Below are 22,410 nucleotides of genomic sequence, written 5' to 3' on the forward strand. Positions count from 1 at the left end.
TGCAGCCCATACGGATCTCCTGGAACCTCAATGCCCTGGGAACCTAGGTACCATATACTAGGGACTTAGAAGGGTACACCAGTATGTCAATCTGGGATGAAATACTGGGTTACCAGTATCTAGTGACAAATTTGGGAGGAGAGAGAGCATAAGCACTGGTTGGCAGGATCCCAGTGACACAGTTAAACACACTGACAAACAGGCCAAAAATGGGGGTAACCCAAAGAGGCTACTTTCTCACATTGCTTTAACACCTAAGCCCAGTCCCACTATATGAATATTGATTCTGCCCACTCTATGATAATGTTATCGGAAGATGGCAGGCCAAATTAGTTACATAAACAAAAGCAAACTATTATAAATGATTAGGGCACTGTGAGCTAGCAGAATGTCCTTGGAAATGTTACGTTATTGTGACCAAGCTGGAATGTTTTTATCAAGAACAACAAGAACATCGTCAATGGAAATAAAAAAACATGACTTTGCTTGACTGCATGCTTTTGAAATAGTGAAAGTGAAATATGCAAGGAGCATCCATTTTTAAAAATATGGTGACCAGGCCTATATTGAGGACTAGTTAAGAATTGCCAAGCAGAACCCAATTCCACAAGCCATTGATATTTTCTTTTAAATGTAATAGTACTATACCAATGTCTCAATACACAACTGAGAATAAATCCACACTCTGGGCGTTGTTAATAATGCAGATAAATATAAACGCACAAAAAATCTTAACAACTTCAAATGTCTGATTGTACTATAATCACTAAAACCAACATCAGACTAATAATTAGAACACAGTATACATCCTCTTCTGCTTCTTCAAAATCTACTCTTCCAGCAGCTTCAGTTGATTAAACACGATCTCTGATATACTCCATCTCAATTTCTCATCTTTTCCTCTTTAAAGATTCCCTTTTCTCTGCACACTCACATTTTAAAAACAAAGGCCCTCATTAAAACCCGGGTGGTCGGTGTTAAAGCGGAGTTATTACCGCAAACAAACCGGTGGTAAAAAAAATGGGATTTTGACCCTGGCGGTAACCGCCATCAAAGACCGCCACTTTAACACACTAACCGCCAGGGTGGTAACGGCCGCTGGGCTGGAGACTTCGGTCTCTAGCCTGGCGGCCGTCACAATCCTACCCTTGGGATTACAACCCGGCCTACCGCCATGGGTTTTGTGCCAAACTTACCACCACTTACCGCACTATCAGTGCCAGGGAATCTCTTCCCTGGCACTGATAGGGGTCTCCCACACCCCGAGTCCTCTACCACCCTCTCCCTCTCCCTCCTGCCCCCCAGCACATATACAAACCCTCTAGTGCACCTATATACACACATGCTCACACGTATACCCACCACCACCCACGCATGCACACATACATACCCACACACTGCAACACACACCAACATACCTTGTCGCACACATGCATTCACACCACACAATACTCACAATCACTCATTCATGCATGCCTCCAACGCGACTCACACCCGCATGCACGCATTCCAAAACATACACCCCACCCCCCACATACACACAACACCCCCACCCCCCTCCCCGGTCAGAGAACCCGACTTACCTGCTTGCAGGGGGTCCTCTGGCTGGAGATGGTCCGCAGCGCTGCTACCAGCAGCAGCGTCCGCCAGCAAAACACCGCCAGGACGTATCATTGGACATGATACGGTCAGCGGTGTTTTGCTGGTGTGGCTTTGCTGATGTCAGCAGTGCCGCCTTACCGCCGTCCGCTGCCACGACCATCGGCGGTGTTCAGCCAGCATTCTGGCGGTATACCGTTGGCGGTCATGATATGCATAGACAGCTGGTAGCCACAGCAGCAGTATGTTGTTGCCCGTCGCCATGGCAATAGGCGGTAGTTACCCCCGATGTTGTAATGAGGGCCATAATTTCAGCAAATTTGAACAAGAGAAACAGGACAATTGCAGAAGTCAACATAATAATTATGTGCGGGTGGGAGTGGGGTATAATAATATAAACATACCACCTCCCAAACTACCAAACCATTCACCAACCTTACTAAATCCTTTTCTTATCTCATTAATCCAGGCACCTACTATTCCTACAAGCCATACTCTTCCAAAGCCTGGACTTCACAAGAAATATTAGTAATGTTTTGTACACAAGTACTAATAACCCAACTGTTATTGGGTATTAAGGTACAGCACCTCTAATCTTCAAATCACTGCAAACATCCCCTTCCTTCACTAGAAGGATATTTAGTGCCAAGCGGTTTTGCATAGCATTGTGCACATAGGTATTAGTTCAAAAGTAATCTGGGTTAGGGCCTCTGCTGCATTAGAAACAAGCTTATTCACAGACATAGAAAATCTTCTAATTTTCACATCATTTAGAGCCACACCTCTAGATGGAATCTGATGACCTAATATATCTAAAACTATCTGCCCCAGACCATGTTTCACTCTCATCAAACCAACACCATTATTAATTTAAACTCACATGATAGACTCTAGGGAATACTAAAGCTAAGTGGCAAAAATCCACCCAATTACGAGGCAGGTTAAAATAAGCAGTCTTTCCACTCACATAATAATTCCCTTTTAAAATTGATTCTTCACCAGCCAGGAAATCATCACTAACAACATAACGTCTTTCATACTGACTCTCACCCACAGACTCTATTGACCTAACTCTAGTAGGTTCAGGACGCACAATTTATAACCTACACTTTCTCTGATGCCGCCATTCTCAATCTTGGATGGAAATTCCAAAGACTAATTTCTACTAAAGCCTTAATCTGCTTCTTATCTTATCTTTACAATCTCTCACAATTTTCACTCCTCTCTCATTATATTCTTTAACAAATACACGCACCTACTTACTCAGACTACACACATCCTCCTGTTTACGCTTTTTAGTTTTATGGTCAGTTTGTGCAACTGTATTCAGATATGTACCATATTTTCCCCGATTTTTTGTATCTTTGGAAACAGGAAGATCCTCCAGCGAAACATTTAAATTTGACATACTGTATAAGGCAATAGAAACTCATGCTTATTAAATGTACCTTTTGTCGTACTAAGTATGGGGCCGTTTGCTCCACATTCTGTTCCTCCATTAGGAGCTCCAGCAGCATTTCCATGTTCACCAAGCCAGTCAGAAGGCATTTTTCCCGGCTCTCGGCCTGGTCCACCCAGCGTGCAGCATGTTGAATGTGCGACGCATAATAATACAAATCCAGCCTTGGCCTTCCAACCCACCTGCATCACATTGCCTCATTATAATTGACAGGGCAATCCTAGGCCTCTTACCTGCTCATAACAAGGAGTAGAGTATGGAATTTAATTGTCGGAAATACCTCTGTGGAATTATATTCAATGAGTTCTGTAGTGTGTAAAGGCATCCGAGAAGAAAGATCATCTTAGCTATTGCCAGCCAGCCCATCAATGAAAGTGGCAACGTATTACAAAATGTGATTGATTTTTTAGGTCCTCAATTCCTTTTTCCAGGTTTAGCACTATCTTCAATTCGGTGGTACGTGCATTCTAATGCCCAAGTAGCAAAAATCGGCAGTCTCCCAACAAAGCCCTACCTCTGGTAGCAGGTCAGGGGGAGTGGCAGCGATTCCTGCAAGCGGGAACACCAATGACTCAGATTTATTCAGGCACAGCCCTGAGATGGTACCAAATTCTTACAGGATGAGCAAGAGAGCCGGGACCGCATCTGTGGGTGAGGACAAATAGAATAATGCATCATCCGCACATAAAGAGACCACATGATGAGTAGCCCCCGTCTGTATCACCCAGGGCTGCAGCTCACACCTCGCCTTGAGCACCATGGGGTCTATCCCAAGTGCCAATAGCAATGGCGATATCGGGCAGCCCTGTCGCATACCCCTACCCAGTGACCACGCACCAGAGAGGTGTCCCCCAACTCGTACATGGGCATGCGGTTCCTATTACAATAAGCACATCCAATCACATAAATATGGGCCAAATCCCATGATATGCAAAACCTCCAGCAAATAACCACAGTCCAGCGTGTCAAATGCCTTCTCCAGATCAATGGCAACAAGGGCCTATTATACCCGACCTAGATGTGACCCTGCCGCCGTCTGGATTAACCAGGCAAGCAATGGGCAGTATGGATTGCTCTCTGCGTAGAATCCAGTCCAACAACTTCCCAGATTTATCTCCCTCCCTATGTAATCTTTGCTGAAATGTTTGCAGCGTATACTTATCTAAATGGTCCCAGAGGTCACCCAACCTTCTGTGGCTTTGTATCTCCTGCTCCTGAGAGACCGGGGCATCTGGTAAAGTGCTCTGCAATGCAGCAAGGGCCACCTCCTCTTTCTGAATATCAGAGTGCAGCTGCCTGTGCACGCCACATTGTAAGCACATACAGGCACCTCTCATGACTGCCTTTAAAGCTTCCCATTCTATGGATCTTGTAGTGGCAGACCCCCCAATTGCCTTTCATATATTCGCCAGGTACTTTGCCCAGTGATTCCCGCCGCAGCTTGTCATCAAGAATGTCTGAAGGCATCCTCCAGGTCTTCCCATAGTGTAAGTCATCTCACAATACCACCTTACACACTACCGGGGAATGGTCAGACAAGTAGCGGGCCAAATGGGTTGAATTGTAAATCCTCTAGTCTGTGCGGTCCACCTACCAGTATTCTATCTAGTCTACTAAACGTGTTATGAGTAGGTGAGTGGCAAGTATAAACCCTACTATTGGGATGAGACATTTTCCACACATCCTTTAAGCCCAGATTGTGCATCACCTCGGTGAGGGCTTTGGACATAACTGGTTTCATTCCTGACCGTGGAGGCATCTGATCAAGGCATGGGTCCAGAACACAATTGTGAACCCCCACCAAAATATAGGCGTGTCAGTGGTGGAAGTGAGTAGATCCTGCATGTTATATAAAAAAAAAAAATTATCTGTGTTGGGGGGTACGTGTTTAGCAAGGATACCTTCCTTCCGTCTAGTGAGCCCTGCAGAAAGACATACCTGTCATTAATGTCAGCCTTCATAAAAGTGAAGCAAAACCGGACCCCAGCTGCTATCCAGACCAGCGTACCCCGTGTGTAGGTAGAGTAAGAAGAATGGTATATCTGCCCTCTCCACTTATGTGCTAGCTTAGACACCCCAGCATCATCAAGGTGGGTCTCCTGAAGGCAAGCGATATCGATACAGTGCCTTTTAAGTAGGGATAGAACTCTATACCGCTTTACATAGGTTCCTAGACCACAGACATTCCAGGTGAGTAACTTGTAATCAATACGCCTCATCTAAGTGTTGTTTTCAGTAGCTATCACCCATATGCCCTCTCCATACAGTGCACATACCCAGCTGTGGTAATAAAAAAACAGAAGCCGAACAGTATCAAACATTCACAAACCTTAAAGCCTCCCACCCATGGGCAAACAATGTGTCACTGCAAGGCTATTATAGCCCAACCCCTACCACATCCCTCCACACGGTCAAACAATGACCAACAGATAACTGCTGAGCTCCGCCAGCCAGGCGATCCATGCACTCCTTCATCATGTAAAAATGAAGCCAAAAACTTCCACCCCCCAGCTTATCACCGTGACAACCTGCAGGAGCGAGCAGGGCTTCCCAAGACCCCTCCATTTTAGACATTGTGTTGAGGAACAGTTACCCGACCATTTGGATAGGACACAGTTAGGTTTAAGTTTAAGTGGACCAGCACTGACATTCCACTCTAGAGGGTGTTCTCCAAGCTATTCCAAATCATGAAGCCCCATAGATGCAGAGGAACAAGGGAGGCTATTACAGTGACCCCTCACAGTGTGCCAATGTGTCTGGTACCACGTCCGCTGGTATACTGGAAGTCAGTGAGAGCGACCCCTCCATGTTCACCTGCCGAGGGGGGGACCCACTTGTTGTGATCCAAGAGGAGTAAGATTTGCGCTGTTTGTGCCCAAGCGGGGAGATTCCCCTCCAGTACGCATGCCCCATGACTTTTTTGTGGGGCCAGCCGGGCCACTAGCAGTAAAAGTGTCTCTGACCTCTAGCCATTCCCATACTTCCTCTGGTTTATCAAAGAAATGAGCCTTATCGTTCAGTATAACTTCCAACCCCTCTGGATACAGGAGCATATAATGTAAGTGCAGTGCTCTGAGCTTTTGTTTGACAGCGAGGAAAGTCTTGCGGCGTTCTTGTACTTGCTTCATGTAACCAGGGTAAATGGCAATCTTACAGATTTCATATTGGGGAATCTCTTGCTCCTTCGCCGCGCGCAGGAGGCAGTCCAGGTAGTTCAATATTTTCAGGATGATCACCCTAGTGGGTGCCACAGGCCGGGGCTGAGGCACCAGCACTCCGTGCATCCTTTCGATGGTGAACAGAATGGAGAGGCCCGGCAGCTGGAGAATAGATCGCACCCAATTTTCGATGAATAACTCCAAAGAGGAACCCTCCGCTCTTTCCGGGAAGCCCAGCAGCCAGACATTATTGCGACGAGAGCGGCCCTCTGCACCCTCCGCTCGCCTCTCCAACTCCGCCGCCGGTGTCTTCACCTCCACCATCTGGCGCTTCAGTGTGGAGACCTCGCCTTGCAGGTTTTTGATGTTTGTTTCCGCTGTTGTAACTTTCTCTGCCACCTTTCAAAGATCAGTGCGCAGAAGATTAATGTCAGTTGCCACAGGATCAACGCTTTGCTCTAAGGCGGTGCGGGTACCATGTATTGCAGCTAAGATCTCTGCCCTGGTGGGTTCCGCTCCCGCCTCAAGCCGGTCATCCTCCTCCGGGGGCCCAACTTGCCTCATTATTCTCTGGGGGGACTGGCCGGGCGTTGTATATAGCGTGATAGTGTTTGAAACGTGCAAGGGCGTCAACCTTTCCATCCCCATACTGCCCGTTTGATTGTGACGAGCAAGAATAAGCAGGAAGACATAGGGCACTTCAAGGTCCGAAGGTATCCCTAGAATAATAGCCAAGTACGCCCAGTGACTGTAGCTCCACTGGTAGTGCAGGGATATGCTGTCCACAATGGTGATACTGGTATTAACGAGTTGGGGAACTTGGCGACAGCGCACCGCATCATAGCACCCAGTTGAATGGCTCTCCTCCAGCAGCCTGCTGCTCTTATGCGGCTGGTACCAGCACCACTCCACCAGCAGATGAGGGTATAACACCTGCGCCTCCTCTGCTCCGCTGGTTCAGCCTGCATGTGAAGGTGCAGTCGCCACATATGTGGCCCCTCGCTGCAGCAGCCCCCACAGGTAACAGGGCCAGCGTGTGCCTGACTCACCCGCAGCAACAGAGGTGAGGAGCGTAGTTTTATAGATGACGGTGCCCCCACATTGTATTTAACGTTGGAGCCCAAAGGTACCGCACCTTGCACCCTGGGCTCTCTCTGCCCCCCAACTCCATTGTCCTCTTGCGCCAGCAGTACCTACTCGGCCAGGCCTCCAAGCCCAGGCACCAACTCGCTCTGGCGCAGCACAGCGTGCCACAAAGCTCCGCCTCCAGCCGCCTCGGCTCCCCTCCACTGCGCTCACCAGAACTGGATCTTGGTGCATCAGCTAGGGGATCGGGGAGCCAGACAACGCCGGGGGTACCAGCAATCCAGCAGCCAGCAGGTAGGGCCTCCTCAGCTTCGAGCCAAAGAGCTCCTGCCCCCTCAGTTGCACCAGTTCAACGCAGGCTGGCCTCCTGCAACACGGGCCATGCTAGGCTGTGGACTCCGCACTCGGTCCTCACGGCCCCCAGGCACTGACCAGCAGTTCAGGGCATAGTGCCCTACAAAGTGTCCCTTTTGGGGAGGGTGCAATATGATTCACACAGGATTAGTTGCAGGATTATGTTGCATTTTACTGCCCAGCCGGCGGGATCTCACGTCCGGGCAGCCATGCTGTCAGGCCACACCCCCGATTCACCCAACATTTTATTATAGATATTGTCCCTCACTAAACTTTCCCTATGTTATTAGTATGTTAGATCTATCGCCATTATGTTCTGTTGTTAATTGAACTTTGGTGGATTCATATATCACTGTAGATATAAGGCACAACAGTAAACCAACTACAACTATTAGTATCATTATCAAGATCAAACTGAATTTAACAGCATCTTCTGTAAGCCATTTCTATAGAGATCAAAAACAGAGAGGAAATGTGGAACTCCAAAAATCAATGATCCCTTTTTTCCAGTTTTATGGGCAGTACACTTTACCACTGCAATTTCCTTTGGCTGTTCCAACAAGTCAACACTGTAGAAACCATTCCTGCTCCACAATGATTTCTAAAACAAGCACCATCTACATATAAAACCCGATCAGCCAGTTCAAGAGGAATTTTTTCGATGTCCGGTCTTGATTTGGTACATAACTCTGTGACATACACGATGTCAAGCTCAAATTCATCATCACCATTGTCACTCAGGCCTATGTTTTAATTGCTAACTGAAATAGGAAGCAGTGCTGCAGGATTCAGAAAACTACGTCTGATACAGCTGTTCTCAGCAGCTAGTGTAAGTTATTCATGTCTGGGAAGAGAACTGTTTGCCATGTATGGAGACTGGGTATGGGCCAGCAAAATCTGAACTGAATGTGGAACAAACACAATTAGTGTATGTCCCATCTTAAGTCCCTCACTTTACTCAATTGCAATTTGCCTTCAGACAAGCAGAAAGAGCTACAGCTATTGGGTCCAACACAGCTGATAAATACGCTATTGCCCTCTTGAGACCCCCATGTTTTTGGTCGAAATTGACACAGCACACCCACATCTCTCATAGCAGAAGCATAATCCGGCTTTACAAGGACGGGTGCATTACATAATTTATCCCTCACATCTCAAGAGGTCTCTGAGTATTCATCATCAAATAGTACTCTATCTCTGATATCACTGTGTGTTAACCTTATAAAAGGCATTGCAACTGAGGAAAAGTTTGGAATACACTGACAATCCTCGCCTCTCTCTGGGTAGTTGAAGAAATGATCTTCAGAATTGCATAAACTCGTTCAATTGAGACTTTCTTTGCTCCTTTCTCAATTTGATGACCAAAATAAATAACTTTTTTAACAATACTGCATCTTTGTAGATGAAACCTTGTGATCATGTTCAGCTAAATGATTCAGTAGTCTAATAGTATCAAATTTCCAGTCTTCTTTGTCTTAGCTGCCACCAATTGGTCATCTATATGGTGAATCAAAACTGTGCTACCGGGCAACTGCAAACTTTACAGATCTTTCTTTAGCATATAAGTACAAATTGAAGGACTTTCCGTACACCCCTGTGGAATTCAACACCACACAAGAAAACATTATTTTAGAACTGAAAGATTAAAAGAAATTGACTATCTTCATGCAGAGGAATGCAGAAGAATGCTTGGCCTACGTTGATGACTGAATGCAATTGTACAGCTGTTGATATTTGGAACAATTACTGCAGGACTCAGTACCATCAGACAACATGGGATCACTATTTTATTTATTTTTTGAAGATCCTGCACTGTTCTCCATTTCCACTCAGTATTTAATGTCCATCACAGGAGAACTGCAACGACTATCAAGCACTTCCTACAGAATACCTAATTTCAATATTTTTTTAATGACATTTTGGAAAATAAGTCTATCGCCAATAGATAACCAGGACTCAAATCATATCATATGAACTGTTGATTATTCTCCATTGATCCTAGCTTAACTGAGTATCTACCATAACCTGGTGTACTGTGGTCAGAGAGGATCATACAACCGTGGGAAGTAGAGTTTCAGGAATTCTTTATTATGCTGTTGGAATATTTTAGTTGCAATGTTTGTCAGTGTCTCCCTTTTCTTTGAGGATGGGTTGTGTTTTCTCTTCTGTCTCGTCGGTGGATTTGGGGATGCTTCCCTCTTCTCCCCAAATGTTCCTGTTGTGAAGAGGGTGAAGACCCTTGGGGTAAACCATACATAAAGTGACAGTACCTTTTTGTTTCCAACAGAGTTTTCCTTTGTGCTTTAGTATGTTTCTTGTGAGTGTGATTCTTTCATCACACAGTCCCCACCCTCTGTCCCTGCCTCCCCACTGCTCCCCTGTGAGGTGCCCCTTCATGCTACCACCACCTCCACAACTGCAAGATCTGAACTTCAGGCACTTGCCTTTGGTTACGCCCCTTCTCCTGGGCCCTGGCAGTAGTACCGGGGCATCCTCCTGCCTCTCTGGACCACTGGGTTGACACATGGTTGGTTGCCGCTTCTGGTCCCTGCTGCCCTTGCTGCTGGTATGGCTCTGCTCCCTGCTCCAATTCTAGTGGTCTCCTTTGGTGTTCTCTGGGTGGATCGCCTTTTCACCAATGGGCTCTGTCTCCACCTTTCTTGGGCCTTGCTTTCAGTCTCTTTCCTCAGCAGCCCTGAGATCTCCTGAAATGCACTCTGCAGGCTTGTTTTCTTTGCCTATCATTTCCTTCTCATTGCCTAGCAGGGCTTTGTTCTCAATCTTCTCAGTGCCTAGAATCTTTCCTCATCTCTCACAGTGGAATAAGCTGGCAGCCATCTTGCTTTTCTAATCTGGCCCGGGCATTCCTTACACTGCTCGTCCTCTAGGAATGGCAGTTGGGGCATTTTGGTGGTTGGGTTGCGGGAGAGAAAGTCCACATTCATTTGCATCTTTTCAGGATTATGGAGATCCTGAAATGAGAAAGGTTGTAAGGCTAGGAACTATCTCATAATCCTAGGGTTGGGATCTTTGTTGCGGGTAAGCCAGGTTAACAGGGCATGGTCAGTCAATAAGACAAATGCTCATCCCAAAAAGTAGTATTGAAGGGCTCCCATAGCCCATTTTATGGCTCGACATTCCTTCTCGAAAGTGTAATAATGGCATCTCCCTCAGGAATAATCTACAATTCATGTACAATAGAGGCCTCAAAGCACCCTGATCATCATTGTGACAGTATGGCATCTAGAACAGGTCTGTAGGACAAATGCTTCTTAGAAATTCTGGCACTGTAGAATGGGGGCACTACAGAGGATGTTTCAACTGGCCAAAACTATGGTCATGGACATCTGACCATTGTTGCACCAAGAAGAGTGTTTATTGGTCAATAGGTCTGTATGAGGGCTGGCAATTTTAGACAAATTGAGAATAAATGGTCTGAAGTAACGAACTAATCCTAAAAAAGAGATAGTTTCTCATTGGTGGAGGGTCTTGGTATTTTCTGGATGGCCTCGACTTTGTCCAACTGGGGTTGGATGGTTCCTGAATGAATAGAGAACTCCAATTACTGTATGTGGTAAGTAGCCAGGGTTGTTTTTTTGGGGTTGACTGGGAGTCCCACTTGATGTATAGAATCTAGTACAAAGGCCAAATGTTCTAGGTGAGTCTCTCAAGTGGGGCTAAAGAGGACAATGTCATCCAGATTTGTAGTTGTGTATTTGCGGTGAGGTTTGAGTAGGGAATCCATCAATCGCTGGAACGTGGCAGGGGCCCCTTGGAAACCATAGGGAAACACCTTAAATTGATAAAGCTCCAAGGGTGTTGAGAATGCAGTTTTCTTGTGAAGATCTACTTTTAAGGGTATTTGCCAATAACCCTTTATTAGGTCCAATGTGGACATTATTTTGGCTCCCTCCAGGTTTCAATAAGCTTGTGAATGCAAGGCACAGGATAGGTGTCAAACCTAAAAATACTGTTTAGTTACCTGAAGTCAATACAAATTTGAAGATTTCCATCTCCTTTTGGAACTTACAAAACAGAACACCAAGCCCTTTGTTAGGGGTCTATGATGTCTTTCTTAAGCATAACCTAAGCTTCCTGCTCTACGGCCCTTCGTCTTGCGGCAAAAGTCCAATAAGGTTTCAGTTTTACTACTCACCCCTCTGGAGTGACAATATTGTGGTGTATTAATGATGTGCACTCGGGGGTGCTGGCAAATAACGTAGGCTATCACTCTATCAGTTGATAAAGCTGCTGTTTCTGACTGTTTGTCAGAGGGACCGATATTGACACTACCTTTTCCATCTCAGACTTGTGACTGTACGGGAATATCTATGGGTTGAGTGCTTGTTACAAACCGTATGGGTAAAGGTCATTTGTCTTCTGGGGGGTGTGCTTCCCATTTTTTTAAATAGGATGACATGAAAGATCTGAACATTTTTATGACTTTGAGGGATTGCCACTCTATAGTTCTGGGGTTATTTTCTTTAAATCTACATATGGTCTCTGCTAGGTAGCTAAGAGCTTATTATCTGTAGGGGGGAGAAGAATCAGGATCTTCTCCTCTTCTGTAAAATACCTGAATAAGGTTCCCTTGTCGCAGGCCCATTTTTGCTTGGCTTGGGCCTTCCCCAAGTTTTCATGTACCGAAACCGGTCCCAGGATGCTTGTTTCCAGTCCAGGGAAGACCTGGCCTAGCAGTTCGGGCTGGACTGTTCCCATGGGGAACAGGGTCAAGACTGATTTGCATATGGCTGGGTCCAAACTGGAATGGCATGGGCAGCAAAAAAACGATGGATTAAACCCAGATCTGTGACTGGGGGTGAATGTTTGACAATGTTCAGCATTCCGTCCATCACTTGTTGTTTTTGCATTTGTCGCCCTAAGTGGGAAGGGTATGCCCAGACGTGGGTCCCGTGCTTCCCATGCCACTGGATTCAAGCTAGCCTGGCTGATGAGGGGTGAAACCCCGAAACCGGTCCCAGGATGCTTGTTTCCAGTCCAGGGAAGACCTGGCCTAGCAGTTCGGGCTGGACTGTTCCCATGGGGAACAGGGTCAAGACTGATTTGCATATGGCTGGGTCCAAACTGGAATGGCATGGGCAGCAACAAAACGATGGATTAAACCCAGATCTGTGACTGGGGGTGAATGTTTGACAATGTTCAGCATTCCGTCCATCACTTGTTGTTTTTGCATTTGTCGCCCTAAGTGGGAAGGGTATGCCCAGACGTGGGTCCCGTGCTTCCCATGCCGCTTGTTTCCAGTCCAGGGAAGACCTGGCCTAGCAGTTCGGGCTGGACTGTTCCCATGGGGAACAGGGTCAAGACTGATTTGCATATGGCTGGGTCCAAACTGGAATGGCATGGGCAGCAAAAAAACGATGGATTAAACCCAGATCTGTGACTGGGGGTGAATGTTTGACAATGTTCAGCATTCCGTCCATCACTTGTTGTTTTTGCATTTGTCGCCCTAAGTGGGAAGGGTATGCCCAGACGAAACCGGTCCCAGGATGCTTGTTTCCAGTCCAGGGAAGACCTGGCCTAGCAGTTCGGGCTGGACTGTTCCCATGGGGAACAGGGTCAAGACTGATTTGCATATGGCTGGGTCCAAACTGGAATGGCATGGGCAGCAAAAAAACGATGGATTAAACCCAGATCTGTGACTGGGGGTGAATGTTTGACAATGTTCAGCATTCCGTCCATCACTTGTTGTTTTTGCACCTGATACCTTTAGGCCTGTGGCATACTCTTCTGCCACCTCCACCCACTGTTCAGATGGCATATCCAGTAAAGTGTGGAGTTTTCTCCCCAATAACAGTTTAAAGGAGGAAAATCCTGTGAATGCTTGCTCATGGGATTGGCTGGCAAAGAGACCCACGAGTAATTTACTATCCCAGTCTTTCCCAGTGTCAGCTATTATTTTTTTTAGCATGGTTTTTATTGTTCTATTATCTATGTTGCCCAAGCCACTGGTTTGAGGCTGATATACTTATGTTCTGATCTGTTTGATGCCCATTGTTTAAAATCTTTGAGCCTTTAAATGGGACATAAAGGGAGTACCCTGGTCAGTTAAGATATCCCACAGGACCCCACAAAGGAAAAAAAAATGATCATTGCTTGAGCCGCAGCCATGGTTGTCATGCTTGTCAGGGGAATTGCTTCAGGATAACTGATAAGCTAATCTACTAGGACAAGAATATACTGGTGTCCCTGTGGTGAGGGTGTTAGAGGCCCTACTAGACCCATCCCCACTCTTTGGAAGGGTACCTCAATGATAGAAAGAGGATAAGGAGGGGGTCTTACTACCTCTGGGGGATTCATAAACTGACACGGGATGCAAGAGGCACAATAATTTGCCACATCCTTATACACCCCAGGCCAGTAAAACCACTCTATGAGGTACTTTAAGGTGTTGTCCTTTCCATAATGTCCTTCCCCATCTGGTTGTGTCTCGAATGTAATGTCTGTTGCCAAAAAGCCCTAGCAACCATGAGTTGTTCTAGTAACTGTTCCGCCACTTTTGTTACTTGTTACAGTAGGCCCTTCCTGACACACAAATGGGGTCCTACCTGGGTGGGGTCTCCCTCGCATTTACCAGGGTACCATCTTCCATCTACACTGCTCGGAAACTAGGTTGAGGACTCCCTGTTGTGTCTGGGAATGAGAGGGCAGAAGTGGGGTTGTTTCATGTAAGTCTATAATTTTGCTTCTCCACCCTTTTCTCTTGTCTGGATTTCTTCTCCTACACCTGGTTTATTTCTATCTCCAACTGGCTAAAGGGAGCTTCATAAAGCCAAGTATCTCCTGGTGGTCATGCTTCTAGGTCCCCTGGTACTGATGAAACTCAGGGTGGTTGTTGCCACTTATCACTCTGTCGGTTAGAGGGGGGGATTGCCCTTTCTTTCCTAAGCTGTGGATCTCCCTCAATCTCCATTAAAACATTGGCTCATGGATACACTCAGTTATCTCTGTGGATGCACGTGGCACTGGCGCTCTCTCTCTCCCTCCCTCATCTGAACCCTAGGAATAAGCTCCTGGCTAACCACTGTGCAGTGACATATGGTATCCAGGAGTGATTGGAAGGCCCTGCCATTGAGATGTACTGATTTCTTAAATAGGCTTGGGGCTGTTTCCATGCATAGAGTACGGCTTCGGGTATATCCACTGGTTTGCTGTGGGCACTGGTGAGCTATATGTTCCCACTCTGCACAGTGGAACTACTTTGGGCCTTGTGGATTTCCACTGCATCCCTGTGGGGGTCTCCTAGGTAGTTTAGTTGCTATGGGTGGTCAGGGCTGTACATACGGTGCCACTCTGGCTGGTGGATAGGTTGGCTGGGAAGTAGAGGTCTTGAATTCTGGTGAGCGATGAAAGGCACACTCCAACTCAACAGCACTCATGGTTGTGAGATTGGGGAGCTGTTTAACCCAATGTTGTGAACTCGGGGAAGGACTTCAAGGAATTTCTCAAGATATACTTGCTCCGTAACATTAGCCATGCTCGAAGTGCATTGTTGGAGCCATCGACTCCCGAGGTCCCAGATTCTATAATACAGGGCTTTAGAGCTATCCCCAGTTGTCCATTTCTCCTTTCAGAACAGAGCCCGATAGTACTCACATCCTAGTATCAATCATCAATCAATCAGGGATTTGTAGAGCACCGCTATTCACCCATGAGGGTCTCAAGGCACTGGGGGAGGATAGGGTTGGGGTGATGTGGATCAGTTGAAGAGCCAGGTCTTGAGGTCCTTCCTGAACTGAGACAGGGTGGGAGATTTCCTGAGGTGGATGAGGAGGGTGTTCCAAGTCTTGGCAGCACTGTGGGAGAAGGATCTTCCTCCGGCTATGGTTTTCCAGATGCGGGGGACATTGGTGAGGGCCTGGTCGGCAGAGCGGAGTTGTCTGTGGGAGTGTAGACAGAGAGTCTGTGGTTGAGGTAGGCTGGCCCGGCGTTGTGTAGGACCTTGTAGGCATGGGTCAGGAGCTTGAAGGTGATTCTCTTGTCGATAGGCAGCCAGTGTAGGTCTCTTAGGAGGGCGGGGGAGTGGCTGCGTCGTAGGGCGTTCTTGACGAGATGAGCGGAGGCGTTCTGGATGCGTTGTAGCCTTTTCTGGGTCTTGGCAATGGTTCCGGCATAGTGAGCATTGCCGTAGTCGATGTGGCTGTTGACAAGGGCCAAGGTGACTCTTTCTGGCTTCGGTGGGGATCCACTTGTAGATTTTTCAAAGCATGCGCAGGGTATGGAAGCAATCCGTTGAGACTGCGCTCACCTGTCGGTCCATTAAGAGCGATGAGTCTAAAATGACGGCGAGGGTGCAGGCGTGGTCGGTGAGTATGGGGGCGTTTCCGAGGGCCACCAGGACTTGTTCCAGGCAGAGGGTGTGGAGCCGAGGATGAGGACTTCTGTTTTGTCTGAGTTCTGTTTGAGGCAACTATCTTTCATCCAGGCGGCGACTGCTTTCATTCCTTTGTGGAAATTGTTTTGGGCCGTGGTCGGGTTGTTGGTGAGGAAGACTATCAGTTGGGTGTCGTCGGGGTAGGAGACGATGTTGAGTGCGTGGCTTCTGACGATGGCAGCTAGTGGGGTCATGAGGATGAAGAGGGTGGGGCTCAGCGAAGGGCCTTGGGGCACACCGCAGCTGATCTTGGTGGCTTCTGAGAGAAAGGGGGGAAGTCGGACTCTCTGTGCTCTGCCGGTGAGGAACGAGGACAGCCATTGCAGTGCTGAGTCTCAGCTCCCGGCGTTGTGGAGGCGGGAGCTTAGTGTGTTGTGTGAGACTGTGTAGAAGGTGGCAGAAAGGTCCAGGAGGATGAGGGCGACGGTCTCGCTTCAGTCAAGGAGGGTGCGGGTGTCATCTGTTGCAGTAAGGAGGGCGGTCTCTGTGCTAGGGTTGCTTCTGAATCCTGACTGGGAGGGATCCAGGATGTTGTTGGCTTCCAGGAAGGCGGTGAGTTGTTTGTTGACCACCTTCTCAATTAGTTTGGCTGGAAAGGGGAGCAGGGAGATGGGCCAGTAGTTCTTGAGGTCTGTTGGGTTGGCGGTGGGTTTCTTCAGTAGAGGTTTGATCTCGGCGTGTTTCCAACACTCTGGGAAGGTGGCAGTTTCGAAGGAGCGGTTGATGGTATGCTGGAGTTTGGGTGCGATGATGTTGCTGGCTTCGTTGAAGATGTGGTGAGGGCAGGGGTCGAAGGGAGCTCCTAAGTGGATGGTTGCCATGATGTTGCGGGTCTCTGTGTCGGTGATGTTGTTCCAGCGGAGGAGGGTGGGGGGATGTGGTTATGCTTCGGTCGATGGGCTGCTGGTGAGAGTCGTGGGGGGCCCTGAGTGGTGAAGCTGTCGTAAATGTCTGCAATCTTGCAATGGAAGTAGTTGGCGAGGTTTTCGCCGAGTTCTTGCGATGGGGGGATGTCAGTAGAGTTGGAGTTGGGTTTAGGGAACTCTTTGATGACAGTGAAAAGTTCCTTGCTGTTGTAGGCCTTTTTTTTTATGCGTTGTTGCACAGCAAGTCTTTTGGTGGTCCTAATGAGCTGGTGATGATGGAGGAGTATCTCTAGAATGGCTTTCTTGATGTCCGTATTTAGGCTCTTATGTCGGCAGGATTAACCCCCTGGTATGTCAGATGTAACCCTCCAGAAAGCAATGGCACTAGGGGGGTCATTACGAACCTGGCGGAAGGCGGAGAAGCGGCGGTAAGACCGCCAACAGGCTGGCGGTCTTTTTTGGGGAATTATGACCATGGCGGTTACCGCCATGGTCATCCGCCGCTTCTCCGTTCCGTCCGCCAGGGCGGGTGACGACCGCTGGGCTGGAGACCGGGGTCTCCAGCCCGGCGGTCGTCACTATACTGCCGGCGGTATTTTGACCCGGCTGACCACCATGGATTTCATGCGGTTTGGAACCGCCATGAAATCCATGGCGGTAAGCACTATCAGTGCCAGGAAAGTCCTTCCCTCGCACTGATAGGGGTCTCCCCCACACCCCACTTCCACCTGACCCCCTCCCCTACACCCCACACCACCTCTGCCACCCCCCAAAGGTAGCAGGACCCCCCCTCCCCACCCTGACCCCAACATCACATCACTCATACACACACGACACGCACGCAGGCACCACCAACACACATACACGCGCACACACCGACATACATGCCAACATCCACACACACAGTCATACACGCACACCCACATTCAAACATACACGCACACAACCATATAGACATACCTACAGTCATACACGCACTCATTCCCAACCTCACAACACCACCGCAAGCATACATGCACTCACACACCCCCACTACATACATACACACACACCCCCATGCACCCACACAACACACAACACCCCCCCACCCCCTCCCCTAACGGACGATCGACTTACCTGGTCCGTCGATCCTCCGGGAGGGGACGGGATCCATGGGGGCTGCTCCGCCGACACCACACTGTCAACAGAACACCGCCACGCCGATTCACAGGGCTTGATTCGGTGGGCGGTGTTCTTTTGACGTGGTGGTGAAGGTGGAGCAACCTCCACTTCCCGGCTGCCCGCAATTATGGCTGTTGGCGGCTCTCCGTCCAAAAAAGGACGGAGAGCTGCCAACCGTCATTATACGCCGATAGGCAAACCGCCACCACTGGCGGTCTTCCGCACGGCGGTCCCTCGAGCGGTCTTGGCAAAAGACCGCTGAGGTCAAAATTACCCCCTATGTATTGATCCGAATGTTCTTTTTGTTTAAATCTGTTTATTGAATTTCATTGCCTACAGAACAAAAACAACAGTTGTGACATGAATTGATAGTGTACATAAAAACGTCCCTTTGCCCCCTCTTCCCAACCCATGCAAATCAAAGCGCACTTCACTCAATGCAATCAGATGTTGGTATGATAGTAAGGAACTGCCTAGTGGGGTAAAGAGAACCGTGGTACTGGCATGCATTGAAATAGCAGCCAAGATGGGCGACATGTGTCTGGAGGGTGTCATCATGCAGGGTGTCATTGGAGTCCACACAGTAAACAGAGGAGGACGCTTAAGTTTGGAGGTAGGTAATGCAGCAGGAACCAGATATCTCTTGGGTGTGAAGTAGGGAGCAGGGGTTCAGCATACAAACTCATTACAGTTGAAGCAGTCCATCATCCAATCTTTGAACTTAAGCGCATGTCAACACCCCCCATCAACAGGCGACATATTGTTTAGCATGCAGCAATGCCAGCACCACAAATCTCAGGTCTTTGAAGTGCCTAAGAAGAGCCATAAAGGGAGTCAGCACGATCTCCTCCTCCACCATAATGGATAGAGCGGCCCGTACCTCTTGTCAGAAGGAATGCAGCAGCCCACAAGACCAGGCTAGGTGGAGGAAATCTGTGCTGGCCATTCCGCATCTAGCGCAGTGATCATCCATCCTGAGACCAAACTCATGCAGCCTGTGAAGGAATTTATAAAGAATAATTCTTAGTCTACTACTGGACACTATCTGCCCTGTTTGTGTGCAGCAGTAATGCCACTGTTCATCCGTGAGCTCAATGCCTAGTTTTCTGTCTCACTGCTGCTGGGCCCGGCCTCAGTAGCCTGGGAATTCCGCTTTTACTGAGCAGTTTATGGAGGAGATCAGATAACTAGTTGTTAGCTTGAAGCATGTTGTGGAGTGCGAGGAATGTAGGGGCTCAGCTGGGAACTGCCATAGCTGCCTTGGCTTCACATTGCAGGCAAATATATGTAAATGCATCTAGGGGAGAGACCAGCATGTCCCATGCATACTTAGCCTGTGTAATAAAAAAGCCATCCCCATTAAAATTTCCCCATTGAATAAAACATTTAAGTTAGAGCCTGCATTTTGTGTGTAACTGGCAGTAAGAAGTAGTATTTCAATGGGATCAGAGGAGAGTTGAGAGCTGTCTCCCCCACTTTGCGGCATAGTTGCTGTCATGCACCAGAATTGCATGCTACTGTGGGCGACTCTACTGAGGGGCATTTGGAGGAGATGCCAATGACCGAAGCAAGAGGAATCGGTGCCCCATACCCATGTTCTATTGCCAGATGAGGGAGAAACAGGGTAGGGTGATACCAATGAATGGCAAGATGAGCTTGAGCACACAAATAACACAATTCCATATCTGGGGCTTCAAATCTTTCCTTAAGTGGAGTGTTCAGGGAGTGCCTGACTCGTCCGGACGGATCAGGAATGTCATAAGGAGAGTTAGTTGGCAGGTATATTGGCAAGGATCTTAATGTCACAATTAATCAATGAAAGTGGTCGGAAAGACTTGCAGCAATTCAGGGGCTTCCCAGCTTTGAGCACTATGATAATTAAGGCTTCTCGCTTGGATGGAGGAAGCTGTCCTCCTTCCTTTCCCTCCCTGAAGACCCACAGCAATACAGGTTTCAGTGTGACCACATAGGTCTTTTAAATCTCTGCAGGCAGACCATCGGGCCCTGGTGCCTTACTGGCCTGCAATTGTTGTACAGACTCACGTATTTCATCCAGGGTGAAGTCCTGCTCAAGAAAAGTGCACTGTGCATCGCTGAGCTACCCTAGTGCCACACCCTCCAGATATGATCCTACTGCGATGGGGGTCTCTCACTGACAGGTGCAAAGACCAGCATAGTACACCAAACATGTCTGCAGGCTATTGGGAGTGGTCTTGTCTCATCTGGTCTTGGTCCCCCCCAGATACTGAGGACATCGTTAGCCACAGAGGGGAGCATCTGCAGAATACTGGGATTGTTAGTATAGATCAGGTCTTTGTCCCTCCAGATACTGAGGACATCGTTAGCCACCCAGGGGAGCTTAGTCCTAGTGGTCAGTGTCTTACCCAGGCGCTCAACCTCCCCATAGGCTCATGCAGTGGCACATTTATGACGAAAGTGGCTCTCTCTAATGGACACTTAATGATATTTCGATAGTAGGGATTTCAAGTTTTGGGATATCTGGGGGTCCAAGGTGACTGGTTACTGTTCTTCTAGTGCTTTACAGTCTTTCTCCAAATGAGATAAGTGGTCCCTAAGGGTTAGCAGCACTCCTCCACTCTTAAAGAGGCACAGCTGCCGTATGGTGACTTTGAAAGCCTCCCATACCTGACCAACAAGTGGTACCCTGCCTTCATTGTGTTCAAAGAAGTAAAATATGTCTTGGCATCATTCTTCCTAAAATTGATAGTCAAGCAGCATGTGTGGGTACAAGCGCCAGTTAGCATCAAGTAGCACAGGTGAGGGGATAGACAGTGTGAGTAGCACTGGGGAGTGGTCAGGTGCCTGATCATACGCACCCAGGGCCCCACTACATAGAGACCAACCAGTAATCCAACTGAAACCAGCTCCCATGTACACCTGAGTAAAATGTACCATCCCAGCCTATGGGGTTACCTACTTGCCATTTATCCGACAGGTCATGGTCCTGCATAATGTCAAGGACGTGATGTGAGGCAGTACTGGGATAACCAGGCACTACATAAGAACGGTCCACCCCCTTCATGAGAGCACAAGTAAAGTTGCCCCCCCAGAGTATTAGGGAGGGGCCCTTGGATGCAAGTTGTACCCACAGGCGGTCAAAAAAAGACTGGCTTATCTGTATTTGACCCATAGCAGGTGGCTATAGTGATTGGGTATGATAGCATTTTTCCCCACATGACTGCATATCAGCCCTGGTCATCGCTCAGGAACCCCTGTGGTATATACGGCACCCCCTTACACACAAGAATCACAGCCCCTTTTGTATAGGATGAATAGGAAGGACACACCCTGTAGGATGTCCATTTTTCAGCACATGGCATGGAGTTGGAGGGTGTCAGGTGAGTTTCCACCAACAACGCTAGGTATATATTGTGCCTGTTAAGGTAGGATAAAATGTGCCTGTGCTTGCGCAGGTCTCTTAATCCATGAATATTCTAGGTGAGGAATTTATTGGCCAAGTGCTGAAGAGTAGAACTGCCACGCGATCTGGCAGCTATGTCCAGTTGGGGATGAGAGGACTAAGAGTATACATCTTGTGTGTTGGGATGCAGGGCTAGGACGCTGGAGTGTGCCAACAGATACACAAATATGTCACAACAATGAACAATCCAAAAAAAGCATAACGCCCCTCTCATACTGATAGCCCAGTCCCATTAGGAAAATCAGCTCCCCGAACCCATGGACCTAAAAACAGTTGAGTACTAAATAACTCATCAGTTGGCCCAGAGAAAGGGGTAAAGAAAAGCAAACACTACAATGAGGGGTAGCCTATATGGTACAGCCAATGAGATGGTGGGTTTCCCCCTTGTCAAGTCGAGGATGTCCGGGGGAAATAGTTCAAGCCTCTTCAAGAATAAAGCAGGAAGATCACAACATTGAGGTGAGACCCATATGGCGTTGTGCACCACAGACTAAAAGTCCGAGCCCTAGCCCAAGTCTGCAGCCGGAGATGTAGCCCGAGGGGAGACAGGGGGGTCTGTCATTCCATGGTGCCTGGTAGAGTGTTTTTGTATGAAATTTGAGACCTGCTGTGGGTTGGTGAAGATGTGATCCTTCCCATTGAGGGAAAACAGAAAATGCAGTGGATAATGCATGGCACACAGGATGTCAGCCCGGTAGAGCTTTTGCTTGACTGGGAAAAATGTATGGCCTGCCTCCCCTCCTGGTCAGCAATTGTGAAATCTGGAAAAAGAGTGACCGTATTGCCATCAAAGTTTAGAGTGCATTTCTCTTGGGATGTCCAGAGAGCAGTATCACAAGCACATAAGCTTAGTAGATGGGCAATAATTGGGCCAGCTGGGGCGCTAGGCGGAA

Source organism: Pleurodeles waltl, chromosome 2_2 (genome assembly GCF_031143425.1).
Source record: "Pleurodeles waltl isolate 20211129_DDA chromosome 2_2, aPleWal1.hap1.20221129, whole genome shotgun sequence".
NCBI classification, from domain to species: Eukaryota; Metazoa; Chordata; class Amphibia; order Caudata; family Salamandridae; genus Pleurodeles; species Pleurodeles waltl.